This window comes from Martes martes (assembly GCF_963455335.1).
Source record: "Martes martes genome assembly, chromosome: 6".
NCBI lineage: Eukaryota > Metazoa > Chordata > Mammalia > Carnivora > Mustelidae > Martes > Martes martes.
The window spans coordinates 7491992-7509348 of NC_137893.1; the positions used below are offsets into that span (position 1 = coordinate 7491992).

The 17357-nt window shown below is 41.8% G+C and overlaps 1 protein-coding gene across 1 annotated transcript in view; it reads right to left on the bottom strand.

Moving 5' to 3' along the window:
* The window catches only part of SLC22A3 (solute carrier family 22 member 3), an 89942-nt gene that overhangs the window by 47760 nt on the left and 24825 nt on the right, over positions 1-17357 (bottom strand). The gene's annotated exons all lie outside the window — the stretch shown is intronic.

Sequence of the window (17357 nt, forward strand, 5' to 3'; positions counted from 1 at the left end):
CTAAACATCAATTCTGTTCCCCTTTTTCAGTTTTAAAAATTTGTGTGCCAGAAAAACTTGTTTGTATAAGTAAATTAATGAGAACGGAGAGAGTTCAGTTAAAGCAACATCATTCAGTTCTTCTGGCTCCTTCTCAGGTACGTGCTGATACTCACACAGCCATCTATCATCAAAATTAGTTTTACTTTTCTGTTAACTCACAGGCCATTTAAGTTCTCCTATAATTTTGCAACATGGAAGGAAGAGGAAACCACCACACTTACAAAAAGTTGTTTAATCAAATCACTAAGGTAATTTACTTTCTTCATTACCTTCTTAGTACCCAAACCAATCCAAACTGTCCTGTTGTTTGGTTCCCCACAGGTTTTTAAGCCTCGGGTTGGTGCATCACAGAGGGGCAGGAGAGAGGTAGGATTCCTTTAGCAAAGTGGGAGAAGCTCATTAGGAAAAAGGACCTGTATCTTCATTGTACTCAGGAAGATCCATTTTGGACCTATATGAGCTGAGGCTCTTGGCAATGGATTCCCTTCAAAGTACCCTGACACTCCACCCTGTGACTGTCTTTGTGTACCTCCAAATGGCAAGCTCACCCCAGCTTGAAGACCATTAGTAGATACACATTCATAAGCAAACTGTCACACTTATTTACGGAACCCAACTTCTTGTCTTACGGCTAATAATCTGTCACTTAACATAGCTGGAAAAAAACAGGAGCATTAGTAGCTAGCCCACCTCACAGAGTTGCTGGAAAGACTTACAGAGATTAAAAAAGTAAAAAAGACCTTGCATATACACACGTTAGTAGGGACTGTGGTGATTTAAGATTTTATTTATTTATTTGACAGAGAGAGATCACAAGTAGGCAGAGAGGCAGGCAGAGAGAGAGAGAGAGAGAGAGAGAGAGAGAGGGAAGCAGGCTCCCTGCTGAGCAGAGAGCCCGATGTGGGACTCGATCCCAGAACCCTGAGATCATGACCCGAGCTGAAGGCAGTGGCTTAACCCACTGAGCCACCCAGGCGCCCCCGGAACTGTGGTGATTTAAAGGAGTTTTATCATCCATTTAGGTACAGCTTTCTCAGGGCATAACAATTTTATTTTAAGTAAACTTGCAGACGATTAATTATCTGAAATAATTTCCCATTGGAATTAAATGTATCGGGAATGCAATTAGAGGACAGCCACATACCAAAGAATGAAACTGGATGGCTTTTTTACACCATATACAAAAATAAACTCAAAATGGATTAAGGACCTAAACATGAGACCTGAAACCATAAAAATTCTAGAAGAAAACACAGGCAGTAATTTCTCTGACATCGGCTGTAGCAACATTTTTGTAGATGTGTCTCCTGAGGCAAGAAAAATACAAGCAAAAATAAACTACTAGGACTTCATCAAAATAAAAAGCTTCTGCACAGTGAAGGAAACAATCAACAAAACTAAAAGGCAACTTACAGAATGGGAGAAGATATTTGCAAATTACATATCCAATAAAGGGTTAATACCCAGAATATACATAAAACTTATAAAACTCAAAACCCAAGAACAAATAATCCAATTTAAAAAATGAGCAGAAGACACGGGGGGCACTTGGATGCATCCGTCAGTTAAGCGTCTGACTTCAGATGAGATCATGATCTCAGGGTTGTGGGATTGAGCCCCACGTCAGCCTCCCCATTCAGAGGAAAGTCTGCTTCTCTCTCTCCCTCTGCCCCTTCCCCTGAGCTCTCTCTCTCAGATAGATAAATCTTTTAAAAATTTTTTTTAAAATTATAAAAATGAGCAGAAAACATGAACACACATCCAAAATAAAGGAAGAAAGAAAGAAGACATCCAGATGACCAAGAGACACATGAAAAGATGCTCAACATCACTCATCATCAGGGAAATACAAATCAAAACTACAGTGAGATATCACCTCACACCTGTCAGAATGGCTAAAATAAAAAACACAAGAAACAAGTGTTGGCAAAGATGTAAAGAAAAAGGAACCCTCTTGGTGGGAATGCAAACTGGTGCAGCCACTGTGGAAAGGAGTGTGGAGGTTCCTCAAAAAGTTAAAAGTAGCACTACCCTTTCATCCAGTAATTCACTACTGTGTATCTACCCAAAAAATCCAAAAACACTAATTGAAAAGGATATATAAACCCCTATGTTTATTGCAACGTTATTTATAATAGCCAAACTATGGAAGCAGTCCAAGTCCATCGATAGGTGAGTGGATAAAGATGTGGTATACATACACAACGGAATATTAGTCAGCCATAAAAAAGAATGAAATCTTGCCAATTGCAACAACATGGATGGAGCTAGAGAGTATAATGGTAAGCGAAATAAGTCAATCAGAGAAAGACAAATGCCTCATGATTTTACTCATATATGGAGTTTAAGAAACAAAACAAAAAGAGAGAGAGAGAGAACCAAGAAACAAACCAAGAAACAAACTCTTAAGTCTAGAGAACAAACCGGTGGTTACCAGAGGGGAGATGGGTGGAGGGATGGGGGAAATAGGTGATGGTGATGAAGGAGGGCACCTGTTATGTTGAGTACCAGCGATGTATGAACTGCTGAACCATTATATTGTCTACCTGACAGTAACATAACACTGTATGTTAACTACACTGGAATTAAGATACAGACTTCATAAAAACAAACACATGAAAGAATGCACTAAGAATAAAAAAAAAAAAGCACTAAGAATAAAAGTATATCATATCTCAGAAACCAAACAGGCAATTTAACTGCCAGAGAAAACATTTTGCTTCAGAAAAGTAGCAGCCAGTGTCAAATAGAAATTCTCAAAGAGCAGAATTTGCCTCCTCCAGCTGTACTTCAGATTAGCCAGGGAGGCAGGAAAGCTTTTCATTGATGACATAGTGAGGCCCAGCAAAGGCTATCCTTTCGATGCATTTGTTCAGCTGCTTTTGAATTGTATGAATTAAAATATCCCTCCCATAGTCTTTAAATACACAAAATATTCTTTAACATAAAACTGATTATCTTTTTCATTCTCCCATAAGATAAACTGTCAAAAAGAATTTTTTATACTTCATATTAAAATAAATATTTTTCATGTTTTAACTGAAAATAAACATCCAAGTGGTTAAAGTTCTGCAATAACATTATCTAAAATACTATGATGCCATCTGGGCTACATACTGTCAGCTCTCTGTGTTTTGTTCTGCAGCCCAGGGGCTGGAGGTGTGGAAACTACATTTCCCAGAATGCCTTGCCAGCAAGGTTCTATTCAGGTTCTGCTAGTGGGGGAGGGAAGACTAAGTGCAAGATCAGAAAACAAGAAGGAGGTAGTGGTGATTCTGCTTCTGGATGTGGTAGCAGTTCCAGCTCTAACAGTGGCAGTGACAACAGTGCCTGGTGGCTGTAGAGGTCAGTCAGCGTTTCTAACCACTCCCCATCCACATGGGAGCAAAGGGATCCTGGCTTCGTAATGCCTGGGGTAACAGGGCAAGGGCAGGGCAGGGCAAGGGCTCTGCAGGTGCTGTCCTTCTTGATCTCTCTCCTCTGTGCTTTACGAGCCTTCCAAAGCAACTCAATCCAGATCCTTTTACTAAATCCCTTCCTGCCTGAAATACCTAGCCTGGTTTCTGGCTTTATGACTGGGAGCATGCTATCTATCAAAGTACAAAATAAATTAACTTGAATTATGTACATGTAAGGAAATGTGCACACACACAAACACACATTTGTGTTTCCAGTACAGGGACCAATATAGCAGACACAAGGATTCAGTGGCTTGGTTTTGGCTCTTACTCATACATCCAGGAGGGAGACCACCACCTCTTGGGTCTGGCACTTCTGATCAGCTCTGAGCTCATTGCCTGCTATGGCAATAGCTCTGGGTCTGTAATATGTTTTCATGTTCAAAGAGAGGTTAACAGGCAGTGAAGACCATGAGCTTCATAGGCTAAGGATTTTTTCCTGAAATAAGGTACTAAAGGTTTGTTGTAGTTCCCAGAGAGACCTAAAACCTACCTCTTGTCAGACTCACCAAATTCTCAATCAAGGACACAAGCATTTATGTCTTTCTCCTAAGGCAATTTATCAAGAACAAGTGAGATATCTCCTTTTTATTTTTTAAGTGTGTACATGCAAAGACATCTAAAAATTATTTTTAAATACTCATGAATCCATGTGTACCCATTCTGTTCATTCCTAATCTTCAAAATCACTTTTACACAAAAGGAATTACTCCGCTTGGCATAAGCAGAAAGCCCATAGGATAAAACACTCAAATAACTCTTCGTGTAATGCTGGAAGGATTACACTGCTTCACTTTACAGAAAGCACAACTCCAGCCTAATCAGATACTCTTGAAAGGCTTCTAACCAGGGGTATTTCTCAGCTTTTCCTAGTTGTTACAATCCAAATAGACATTATGTTAATTTGAGCTATAATGATAAAATGCTGGGACAAGTTACTGTTAGATACATGTTAAAGTTTTGATTTCCAGATTATCCTTAAGACTAGAGCAACAGAATACCTCCAGTATACAAAGGTCAAAGGTAATAAGCAAGGTAAAAATAATGCAGGCGTGAAAAAAAACTTAGAAACTCTGGAGGGGGCGTGCCTACTCCTTAAGCCACAGAGAGGGGACACAGAGGCTGGCTTTTCCACAGATGTCTATGGAACAAACTGTCAGGTAAGAGGGTCTAAGGTTAGAGTACAACACATTATCTGACTCTAGTCATATCCATGAGGAATAGTACTCATTAGTTGTTCATACTGCTGTGGGAGAGAGAAAGGGATGTCTCTGATGTCAAATGACCAGACATATATGCCTTTGTTCCTATCTTCTAAGGAAGAGCTCTCAATCAAACCATTCCTAATCAACTTTCAGTTTGAAATTAGTGGCCATTAAACTCTTCATCAGTATTCAAATCTGCATGTGTGCCTTTGGTTTGACGTCAGGTATGGGGTGCCCCAGGCTACATTTAGCATTGGCCAATTACGCATCGATCTCCATGGGTAGGTTCCATTGCAAGTCAACACCAAGCCACCGTAACAGAGCCTAATAATGGTTAAAATTTATTGTCATCATAAAGAAATGATGTGGGCTGGGCTTCCATGAGGGGAAAGGATATCATTAGTAATTCCAGTCATAATGAAAATTTCTTTAATATGATCTGATCACTTATATGGGCATCTTTTTTCTTCTTCTCTCTCTCTCTCTAAAAAGAGAGAGAGAGACAGAGTGTGAGCAGGGCAGGGAGGGGCAGAGAAAGAGAAAGAGAATCTTAAGCAGACCCCGTGCTGAGTGTGGAAGCCAATGCAGGGCTCGGTCTCACGACCCTGAGATCACGACCTGAGCTGAAATAAGGTCAGCTGGAATAGTCAGACACTTAACCGACTGAGCTACCTAAGTGGCCCTATATGGGCATCTTACTGTCAAACAGTTAATGATTTTCTGACATGTACAAACCATCACAATAAACTGCAGTTGTAAGAACTAATCATTAGGTATTTACAGAAGCTTCCAGTGGTGTGTGTAGACAGATGAGGCTCAGAGAAGACCAGTGATTTGTACACTTTGTGTCTGCCTCTGTGAGGAGCTTATTATGTAGTTTTAAAAAAAATTATTCTTTATTAACATATAATGTATTATTGGCCCCAGGGGTACAGGTTTGTGAATCGCCAGGGTTACACACTTCACAGCACTCACCATAGCACATACCCTCCCCAATATCCATAACCCTACCACCCTCTCTCTACCCCCTCCCCCCAGCAACCCTCAGTTTGTTTTGTGACATTAAGAGTCTCTTATGGTTTGTCTCCCTCCCTGGTCCCATCTTGTTTCATTTTTTCCTTCCCTACACCCCCAAGCCCCCCACATTGCCTCTCAAATTCTTCATATCATGGAGATCATAGGATAGTTGTCTTTCTCGGATTGACTTATTTTGCTCAGCATAATACCCTCTAGTTCCATTCACATCATTGCAAATGGCAAGATTCCATTTCTTTTGATGGCTGCATAGTATTCCATTGTGTATATATACCACATCTTCTTTATCCACTCATCTGTTGATGGACATCTAGGTTCTTTCCACAGTTTGGCTATTGTGGACATTGCTGCTACAAATATTTGGGTGCATGTGCACCTTCGGATCACTACCTTTGTGTCTTTAGTGTAAATATCCAGTAGTGTGATTGCTGGGTCATAGGGTAGTTCTATTTTCAACTTTTTGAGGAATCCCTACTGTTTTCCAGAGTGGTTGCACCAGCTTGCATTCCTATATTATGTAGTTTAGAGAGCCAAGGTCAACATATGTGAGGCAAATGTGTTGCTGAAAGGGATTAACTATAAAATGCAGGACAGGCTCAGAAAAAGAAATGACTGGTAGGTCCAAAGCAGTCAGATACGTGAAGAAGGTGGGATATAATTAGATTCTTCAATAATGAGCTGGACTTAGAAGGAAAAAAGGGGGAGGGGGAAGGTATTCGAGCAGAGTGATGGGCAGCCCAAGGCACAAACGCATGAATGCCAATAGGTTTGGGTTTGCTTACAGCACATGGGAGTGTCAAGCTCCAATTTGAAGCTAAGGAACTGCCTCCACCCAACAGGGAGTGCCATGCAAATCCCAGGAGTGGGAGTTTCTTTCTCAGGAAACCAGAGACATCAAGAGATTTCAGAACAGAGGGAGGAGGAAGTTCCAGAGGACAGAGGAAGAATCTGCAAAGTTGCAAATGGAAAGGCCCAGAGCAGATGTTCTGGCTCCAAGACAGAACAAGATTCCAGGAAGATGAGAGCAAGACCAGGAGAGGAAACCTAACATCTGCCATGGTCGCCTAGAACACCTGGCATGCCACATCACCTGGCATGAAGAGGCACCATCTGTGAGAAAAGGCTCATACAAGCTGTCACCTAAGCTGTCCTCCAAGGGTGACAGTAGCCATGCCTTCAGGTATGGCTAATCAGATAACCTCCAAATATAATGGAAAGATGTTCTTGAAGTGCACAGCTTTTTGTCTGGGCTTGTGAAATTAAGAAAAATGCAAAACTGAAATTACTCTAATAGTAATAGCTCCTGGTGGTTTATTAACTTATGCTCCGCCACTCACTCTCCAATCTTAGAAGCTCAAACCATTTTATTTCTTTGTAGAGAAGATGTGCAGTTACTCATCTTAAAGTGTTTTATGATTTCTGTACATAACTTAGGATGTCTAAGACCAGAGGACGATGAAAGTCTCTGCATTTGTGCTCGTCTAAGAGCAGAGGAGCCACAAGGCTGGGGTCAGCCATCTGGTTGTCTACCACTGCTAGCCCTGTGTTCTTAATCTCTTTGACCTTCTGTGTTGCCATCTATAAAATGAGGGTAAGGATTGAGATGATGATATCTTTGAAATAAAATAGAGTACTTTACTCAGTGCTGAGATATATTAAATGTCTGATAAATGTTACCAATTGCATTAGGATTAGGGACATAATGATAATGATAATGATAGGGATATAATGATAATAGTAAATGACATTCCTGGTGGTTTTAATGACATTCCTTGGTGGTTTTCCAAGCTGCTCATTAGAACCACTGGAATAATTGAAAACAATGTCTAAGCCCCCTCCAGAGCCAATTCAGTCGGAATCTAGTCTAATGAGTAGCTGAGATGGAAACCCATGGGTGTCAAGGTTCTCAGCTATGTAAATAGCGGCTGGGGGACAGTTAATTTTTGCATATTTTGCATATTATACTGGATTGAATAGTGCCTCTCCCTAATTGTGGTCTGTCTAGATCTTCAGAATATGACCTCTTTGCAGATGTAATTAGTTAGAATGGTGTCGTACTGGATCAGGAGGGTGACGAACACCGTGACTGGTGTTCGTATACGGAGAGAAAACAGACACAGACACACACACGGGGAGAACAGCATGGGAAGGTGTAGGAGGTGCCTGCTAAGGAACACCAAGGGTCTCCTGTATTCACCTGAGGGGTTGCCATGACAGAGTACCTCAGGCTATAGCTGAAACCACAGAAATTTAGTTTGTCAGCATTCTGGAGGCTGCATGTCTGAGACGGAGGCATCAACAGGGCCGCGAGGCCTCTCGCCTTGACCTGTAGACAGCCCCCTTCTCCCCATGCCTTTGCATGGGCTCCATCTGTGTGTGTCTGTGTCCCAACCTCCTCTTCTAATAAGGTCACTGTCCCTGGATTAGAGCTCACCCTGATGACTTCATTTCGGTTTGCTTTCTCCTGAGGAGTCTGTCTCCAAATACAGGCACAGTCTGAGGTACGTATGAAATGGGAGTGGGGGATGAATATATCTCAGCCCATAAGAGCCACCAACACCAGAAGGGAATAGGCAAGGAGCAGATTCTCCTCTACAGAGCTACTGGAGGGAGCAGACCTCTGAAATCAGACTGCAGACTTTCGGCCTCCAGAATGACGAAAGAATAAATTTCTGCTGTTAACACAGCCCAGTTTGTAGTAATCTGTGATGCCAGCCCTAGTGAACTAATACACATATCAATCGGGATATTTTCAAAGTTTCTGTATAAGATGAAGCATTAAAAAAAAAAAAAAAAAAAAGACAGCTCTCCCTTCCTGATCCTTGCCCCTTGGAATTCAGGGGTGAGCTTTGTACTGGATCTAGATCTGCACAGTTGCATTTCCCTCAGTGGTCCATCTTGCTTCCCTGGTCTAGCGTCCTGAAGAAAGCACGGATCCTTCTCTCACTGGAAAGGACAGCCACCACACTGCCTGGGCTGAGGAATTCAGCATGAAGGCTTTCTGTCTACGATGTGGTACACCTCCCCGGGGGCCAGCCTGAGCCCTCAAACGTGCTGGCTGCCCAGGCAGAGAGAGCATGATAACCCAGACATGGGAAGGAACTGAAGCCTCCTGGTTCAGACTGACCGACGGGGTGGGAGATGGGAGAAGAGAGGAGTCCTACCCCTTCATGGCTGCTCTGAGATGTCGCTGGTCCACATGACCTCAGGGGAGATGCCTGAAGGCTGAGCGCTGTGCAAGGTTTGCTGTAGACCTGGGACCAGTGTGGAGCTCCACCCCTGCAAATGGCCCTCCCTCCATCCCTGATTCTTCTCTTTCCTCCTTCACTCTCCCTTCCCTGGGGTTGCAGGTCCTGATAAAGAATTAGCATGCAAGCTCTTGTCCTAGGCTCTATTACTCAGGGAACCCAGGTTAAGGAATGCTTAGGCAGCAACTCGTGATCCTTTCAACAAGCACTACTCTATCTTAAATTCATGATTCTGGGTGTGGAGGAGTCTATTCAAAATGATACATTTTAACAAGTGAGTCATCAGTTTTGAATTATTGAGGAAACAAATAGTGCCACTCATAGCTCCTTTAATCGCCACTTTGACCTAATGCAATTCCATCTAGAAGGAAAGACCCATGCAAAGTCTCACCCAGGAGCAGCCATTTTAGATTTCACTCTCTGGATTACTGGCCTTCCGTGCTGGAGCCAATCCTGGACGTTCAGGAGTATATCCCCCGACACCAGGCTGACCAGCAGATCCTGTGGCCACAAACCTGATGTTACCGGGTGTGCCCCTTTCTAGAAAGGGGTCCCTGTGCTAAATCAGGACATGATTTAGGAAATTACTCAGCCTGGCTCTAACCATCTGTGTATAAGCACCTTCAACACTGGGAGCAAGAATGGTCAAAAAGGAACACGTATCTGACCTGCTAGACCCGTGGGTTAGAAGAGACCCTTAGCAGAATTATAGGTGCCTAGGCTCACCTTGGCTCCCCACACAGGACACATTAGCTGTTCTATCTCCCAGCATCCATTCATGCCTCCCTGGTAGCACTGCCCGACTGACTTCTGGGAACTTGCCCCCCCCCCCCACCACACACACACTGTGAACAGCAGTGGGGACCATCAGTCAAGGTGCTCTGCCCTCCCTCGCCAAAGTTACCACATGGCCTGAGTTGGGCTGAGCTCAGGGTTAAATGATAGAACCAGTATTTTCTTGCTTGACACTCTGCAAACACTCAATAGATGTTTGTTCACTGACTGATTCAGTCAGTCAGCTATTCCAAAAAAAAAAGGTTTAAGGCAATCAATATTAGTCTACAACTTAAACGAAATGGCTCATGATTGAAGATCAATTGTCAGAACCAAGTCACAAGACTTCTTAATCAAGTGAGCGTCTACAATCTCAGGTACTTCATTATGTCACTTAACAATGGATGTTCTGGGAAGATGAACAAAACAATGTACTAGCTAGTGAATATCTAACACGTTAACTTTTGTGGGAGGCTAAGGGTGGCGGGGGGCTGTTGCTTCTTGACTTGGGATGACTGACAGCCAGTGCCCCATAGGTCCATGTTGCCAGATTCTTATATTTTCCAATGCAGGTCTCATACCTTTACTGTTCAGACACAGTGAGGCTTTGCACTTATTCTTTCTTTTTACCTTTGGTCTTTAGTAAATAACTGCAATCAGGTAAATTTTTATTTTAGTGATGTTTATTTTTATTACACATAATTGCTATTGACTTCGTAAGCTATGTCCCAAAATAACACAGCCACGCTTTCTGATAAAGCTGATTTCTAAGAAAATAAAAATAATGAAGAAGAGGGATTATAGTCCTCAAAGGGAAAGATGAACTAAATTCAGAAGAATAACATAGAGCAACAGCCAGATGGGGATTAGGCTCACAGTGGAATGTATCTTTCTGAGCAGTTTACTAGAAATATTTTTTTTTTTACTAGAAAATAAACCATTGAAGTAGAGCTTTAGAAATAAACAGCATCTTGGTAAACCATTCTTTTCATAATTTAAGTGACCTACCACAGTGGTTCTTAAAGTGTTTGGCTGGACCAGCAGCAACAACATCATCTGGAAACTTGTGAGAAATACAGATTCTTGGGGTCTACCTTAGACCACTGAATCAGAAACTCTGGGGTAGAGTCCAAAAATCTGTGTTTGACCTAGGCTTCTGGGGGATTCTGCTGCACATAATTTCAAGTTTGAGAAACACAGACTCTAACATACTTTTTACATTAGTAATTTCTCAGATTGGACACTCTGACATGGACTGTTGGCCGAGGGGAAGCCGAGGGGGTATTGCTACAGGCTTCTTAAAGGAATGCACAGGCACTGTATTAGTTTTGCTTAGTGCATTAGTTCTCAGTTGCTGTGTGACTAATTAACCACAAACCTAGCAGCTTAGGTCAACGCCCATTCACTATCTCACAGCTCTGTAGGTCAGAAGTCTGGGCAGGCTTGGAGGTGTTCCCTGCTCAGTCTCTCATACATATGGTATCAGCCTGCCTGGGCTCCCATGTACAAACTCTGGGAAGAATCTGCTTCCATGCCCATCCAGGCTGTTGGGAAAATCCAGTTCTTTGTGGTTGTGGAACTGGGGTCCTGTTTTCTTGCTGTTGCAGACCGAGAGTTGTTCTCAACAGCTGGTGGCTACTATCAGGCCCCTTCCGTGTGGTCCCCTCTACCTTCAAAGCCTGCGACGCTGTATCAAGCCCTTCTCACGTGTCAAGTCTCTCTGAACGTCCTTGTCTAATAAAATACATAAAATGGTCATAAAGTAATCTGTATTTATGCCAATGCACAGAAAATGTCAGAGGGAAGGGTACTCATTAAGCTAATCGAAACGTTCTGAGTGCTAGGATGATAGGTAATTTTGTTTTCATAATTTTTTGTGTGTTTTCTTAATTGTTTTTGCATTGAGCATGTACTATTTTTATGTGTTTTCTTAAAAAAAACATAACATAAAACTATGCCCACTTTGGAAAAATTCTATACTGACTATAAAGCTGCATGTTAGAAGGGTGGGGAAGGAGACTGGTTGAGGGAAGTAACGTAAGCACAGCAAGGCAAGAGGAAGAAGGGTGAAGGGGTTTCCAGAGTTGGATGTAACTATCTGTCAAAGGCTGGTATGGGGTGGAGTGGGGAGTTCTTCCCAGTAATTATGTTTGAGATAATTTCTAGTATAGAATTAGGGATGAGTGAGAGTCAGGTGGGAAGATTATATATATATATATATATATGTATATTTTTTTTAGATTATGTTCAGTTAGCCAACATATAGTACATCATTGGTTTTGATATAGTGTTCAGTGATTGATTAGTTGATTATAACACCCAGTTCTCATCACAACACCTGCCCTCCTTAATACCCATCTTCTTAGAAGTCTCTCACCCGGGGCCCCTGACTAGCTCAGTGGGCAGAGCGTGTGACTTTTGTTCTCAGGATCAGGAGTTCAAGCCCCATGTTGGGCATGGAGTCTACTTAGGAAAAACAAGTCTCTCGATAATATTTACTTCACATGAAATATAAGAAATCATTAAAAATGCAGAAACACAAATCAAGAACCTCTCCTAAGGTTCAGCTGAAGCCCTGATGCCGAAGGCAAGCCCACTCTTACTCCTGGCAAATCCAGTTCTGGAAAATGACCTTTCATGGAAGAATGCAGCACACACTCATTGCCATTCCTACCTGGTCTGAAGCCTAATGCTCAGGCAGAACTGGGATTTTGTGTACTGGACCTTTGACACTATCCTTCAGGTCTCTGGGGGCACTGTTTGTCTTCAATCTTTTCTCTTTCTCTTCTTAGGAATGGGTTGTCTCCGTTGATCCACTTTCAAAATCACTTCTTCTTCCTTCTGCCGTCTTCAATCTGCTACTGAGCCCATTTTGTGAACTTCTCGTCTCAGCTATTGCACTTTCCAGCTCTAGAATTTCCTTTTGAAAAACAGTTTCCATTTCTCTATTGAGATTTTCAACTCATTCATCAAGACCAATTTTCCTTTAATTCTTTGAACATCATATAATCGGTTGAAAGTACTTATTGATAATAGTCACTTAGAAGGCCTTGCCTGCTCCATCTAATGCCCAGGACCACCCAGAGTCAGTCTCTATTGGCTGCTCTTCTCCACCCACTGCCAGCTCCAGCACGATCACACTTCCTGTTTCTCTGCATGTCTTACTGGCTCGAGATGACAAAGGACAGGGCTTAAGGCTGGCAGGTAGTAGTCACTTCAGCCTCTCTGAATCCTCTGTGCTCTTCTAAGGATTGTAGACTCTTGTTCTGGTAGGAAATTATCTGGGCTCCCACTGCAAACTCTGACGCCCCTGGGATGTAGAGCCACTGAACAGTAACTTGCAATGTACATACATTAACTCAATCATACATTAACTCAATGTAACACATGATAACTCAATCATATTGCTGGCAGCTGCCTCTTTTAGCCAGGTTCTGTGGTGGTCGGAAATCTCTTTACTCTGTGATCCAGTGTTGCACGTAATGACATTGCACTTCATTTAATTCTATCTCCCATGAGTCCAGTGGAACAGAGACAATTTTTAAAATCGAAAATTGTGAAGGCCAGATCCCTATCCATAGGAGCTACCAAGTCTTCTTATGAAAGAAAACACTTGGGGCACCTGGGTGGCTCAGTGGATTAAAGCCTCTGCCTTTGGCTCTGGTCATGATCCCAGAGTCCTGGGATCGAGCCCCACATCAGGCTCTCTGCTCAGCGGGGAGCCTGCTTCCTCCTCTATCTCTGCCTGCATCTCTGCCTACTTGTGATCTGTCTGTCAAATAAATAAATAAAATCTTTTTAAAAAAAGAAAGAAAACACTCCTTTTACAATTATTTTATAGCCTGAAAGCTCACTTCATGTGGTCTTTAAATGTGGAAAATTCATTATTATCATGTAGGTATTATGTTACTACTAGCAGCAAAGTATGATAAATCCCAATTTTATCCAACTTAATTTGCCTTAGAAAAAGAAAATACAAATCCAGATTCACTTTTTCATGTATTAACTGAGTGCATTCACTGACCTACGTACAGCTTGGGTGAGAGAAAGCAAAAACCCTATTATTGGCTAAGGACGTAACAACGTAAGAGACCAGAGCCTTAAACTGGGTGACAAGTTAGAAATTAAGTGAGTGAGCTTCCCCAGAAGCAGGAGGACCAAGAATCATGAACGCTAGAATCTGAATGCCCAGTTGACCCTTAAACAATGCAGGGGTTAGGGGTACAATCCACTGTGAAGTTGAAAATTCATGTTCATTTGACTCCCCTCAACCTGAATTACTAATAGCCTATTACTGTTTTCTGGAAGCCCCACCAATGACATAAATAGTCAATTAACATCTATTTTGTATGTTTTACGTGTTATGTACTATATTCTTACAATAAAGTAAGCCAGAGAAAAGAAAATATGTTCCCATATCCCAAATGATTATAAAACAAGTTTCTAAAGAGATTACGTAAAGCAACTTGCAAAATTTATATGGATCACGGATTCTTTGGTAAAATTCTTACACTGACCCCCTAAATAAAATATGCATGACTTTCCACAGAAATCTATTTTTCCCTCACAAAGCTTCTCACCCCCATTTAAAAAAAATACATGTAGGATCTGTCCAGATTAGCCTCAGTGTTAGTGAGAACCACAGGTTCTTCCTGGAACTGATTCTGTAACCCTTAATGAGAAAATAGTCCTCTAAGATAATTAGGAGATATGAAGACATGTAAAGGACATGATCAGTATATATGAAATGACTCCATGTTTTGGAAACGGGCTCTCTAGGCTAGATGATAGGAAAAATAAAAACAGGTGACATGCTCAGCCCATATACTTTTGATGTATTTATCTGCATGTGATCTGTGAGCAGGGGTAAGAAATAATGAGACAGACTCAGAAACAATGGCAAGTGTTCGGCGTGAGTCATAGCTCCTTGCTCATAAACTCTAACTGCAATTACATGTAAGGACTGACTTGCATTTGAAATCTCACAACAATTAACACAAAAATAGACCAATTGTTTGATAACTGTAACTACTAAAGGGGAAAAAACCACACAGGATTAATCTTTAGAAACATTATAAAGTTTAAAAGTAATCATAATAATAGAAGTTTGGCATTTTATGACTCTTTGGTTTCAGAAAAAGAAAGTACCAAATTAACCTATTATGCAGTAAAAGGCTTGGAGATATTTATGGGTACCAAAAGTAGTTCTATCACATCTACTTGGAATTTTGAAAACAGCACCAAGGAATATTTCGCTACTGGAAATTTTCTCAAATACACACAAAAGTGATATTTGGGCAGCTTTCTAGGTTGTAAGAGACATACGGAAGGTGTAGGAACAATGTCGTAAGTCATCTGAGTATAGGTTGGGTGAAACCAACAGAGGAAAACCAAATAATAATGATGATGATGATAAATCCCACAATGAACTTTACCATCCCTTTTGAGAAACATAAACACATACATTTTCTATGTGTCCTTTGGAAAGAAAGACAGACTCCCTTTCCCCACCTCGTTTATGAGGGTGTGATATGGGTTCTGTTAACTACTGGGGCCTCTGCCAGCACAGCTAGACTCCAGTTCCTTTTAGAAATCTGCCATTTTGATATGTCAAAGATTTCCTGATATATATTAAGCCCATCAAATGTTCCTTACAGAGGAATTCCAGGGTGGGGAAGGAGACCCAACACATTTTACTAGATTTTAGTTTCTGTGTTTCAAAATCGTTGGCACCATGTTTTCTCCACTTGGAAACCACGGTTGCCAAAGATTTTCATAATCTAGTCAGAACATGGAGTAACATGTACACGTTTCAAAGTCTGCCAAAGCCTGTGTTTTCTAAGAACACACTCTTATGACATAGTCGGCCAAGCTGATGAAACACAGCAACGTTGCCACATAAAAATCGACTTACCCAAAATATGAAAAGTAGCTCACAGATTTTAAATCTTTGGTTATTTTCCCAGCTTAACATGTATCTTTCTTAAACTTCTTAAAAAATCACTGGGTTTTGGTATGAATATCCTATTACCACCTTTCTGATTTTGACTCCCCGTTCTAGAATCATCGAGGCTTTCGTTTTGTTCACACCTCCCATTGGAGACACTCAACAGACACTCTTGAAGGTCTGAGCTTTCCTATTCGGATGGTTTCCGATTCTGCGAACGTGGAGTGAGTGTCAGAAGAGAAACACGACATTACTCACATCCTTAAAATAACTGCTATTTGATTAGGAGAGAAACCGACAATGAAAAGTTTTTGAGGAGAAACACAGCATTAAATAAACCAACAGGAAAAGCAGAAGCTGTTGTCTGTGTTAAGTTGACAAATTCCCAATAGGTTAAAACTGATTCGAACAAACAAACAGAGCTCTTTGAGCCAAACCCGAGCTTCTCAGCAGCCGGTGCGGAGGGCCTCTGCCTTCTTTTGTGTCTTGTGTTCTTCTACTTTGTTTTTTGTTCTCTTCGTGGTTTGTGTTTGAAAGCAAGAATAAATGGGACTTGACAAGAGATTTATTTTTATAACATTTCCAGTCGTTGGGAATCAGGAAAGAGATTTGAGAAATGCTTAATCTTGGGAGAGTTTTGGCCAGGATTTTTGGTAGAGAGCTCCGGGGGAGTCCTAGGACAATGGGATCATTGACTGAACTCCTGCTGGACAGCACAGCTCTGCAAATGTTTCCTTGTTGTGACTGTAAAGTTTAGAATTACTTGACCTGAGGTGCAGACCCAACTTGGTTATCTCTCTAAGTGTTCTAGCACACACGCACCCTCCGTGCCCAGCAGTGTCCGTCCCCAGGCGCTGAGGATTCCCTGCACTGTCCTTGCCCAGGTGTTGAGTGGGTTAGGCGGGGGTTAGAAGGCAGACCTGAAAAGCCTCCCAGATCCCCTTCCAGGCCTGGGATGCCCTTTGACCCTGGCTGCTTCAGGACAGCCATTCTCGTATGTTGAGGGACGCAAGATAACATTATGTTTAGTCTTACAAGGCCTTGAATTGAAAATATTTCCTTCTTGGGGAGCCTGAGTGGCTCAGTCGGTTAAGCATCTGCCTTTAGCTCATGATCTCCAGGTTCTAGGATCGAGTCCCACATCGAGTTTCATGCTCGGCAGGGAGTCTGCTTCTCTCTCTCTCCCCCCTGCACCTTCCCACTGCTCATTCTCTCTCTCTCAAATAAAATAAAATCTAAAAAAAGAAAATATTTCCTTCTTAATGCATATTTAAAACAAATTGTTTTCATTAGGATTACTTGGAGTTATTGAAACCATAAATATAGATGGAGTTCACAAAGACCTTGTTTTAAGGCCCCTTAAAGGAGGTATCACTGAGGATAGAGAAAACCCCCAAACACGGAATAGTAATTTAGTAAGCAAAGTAAGTAAGCAAAATAGAGTAATAAAGCAGCATCAACAACCTGGCCCCATGATTCTACACATCCAGGCGCCCGGGGAATAAGGACACAGATAATGCCTGACTGTGAGTACGGGGGCAGGTTTCACATCTGGAATCCAGGGGCTGAAACTGATTGCCATTGACACCTGGCATTCACTGTGGCCCAGGCCTTTGATTAGCTTGTACACGCTGCCCCCTTGAAGCCC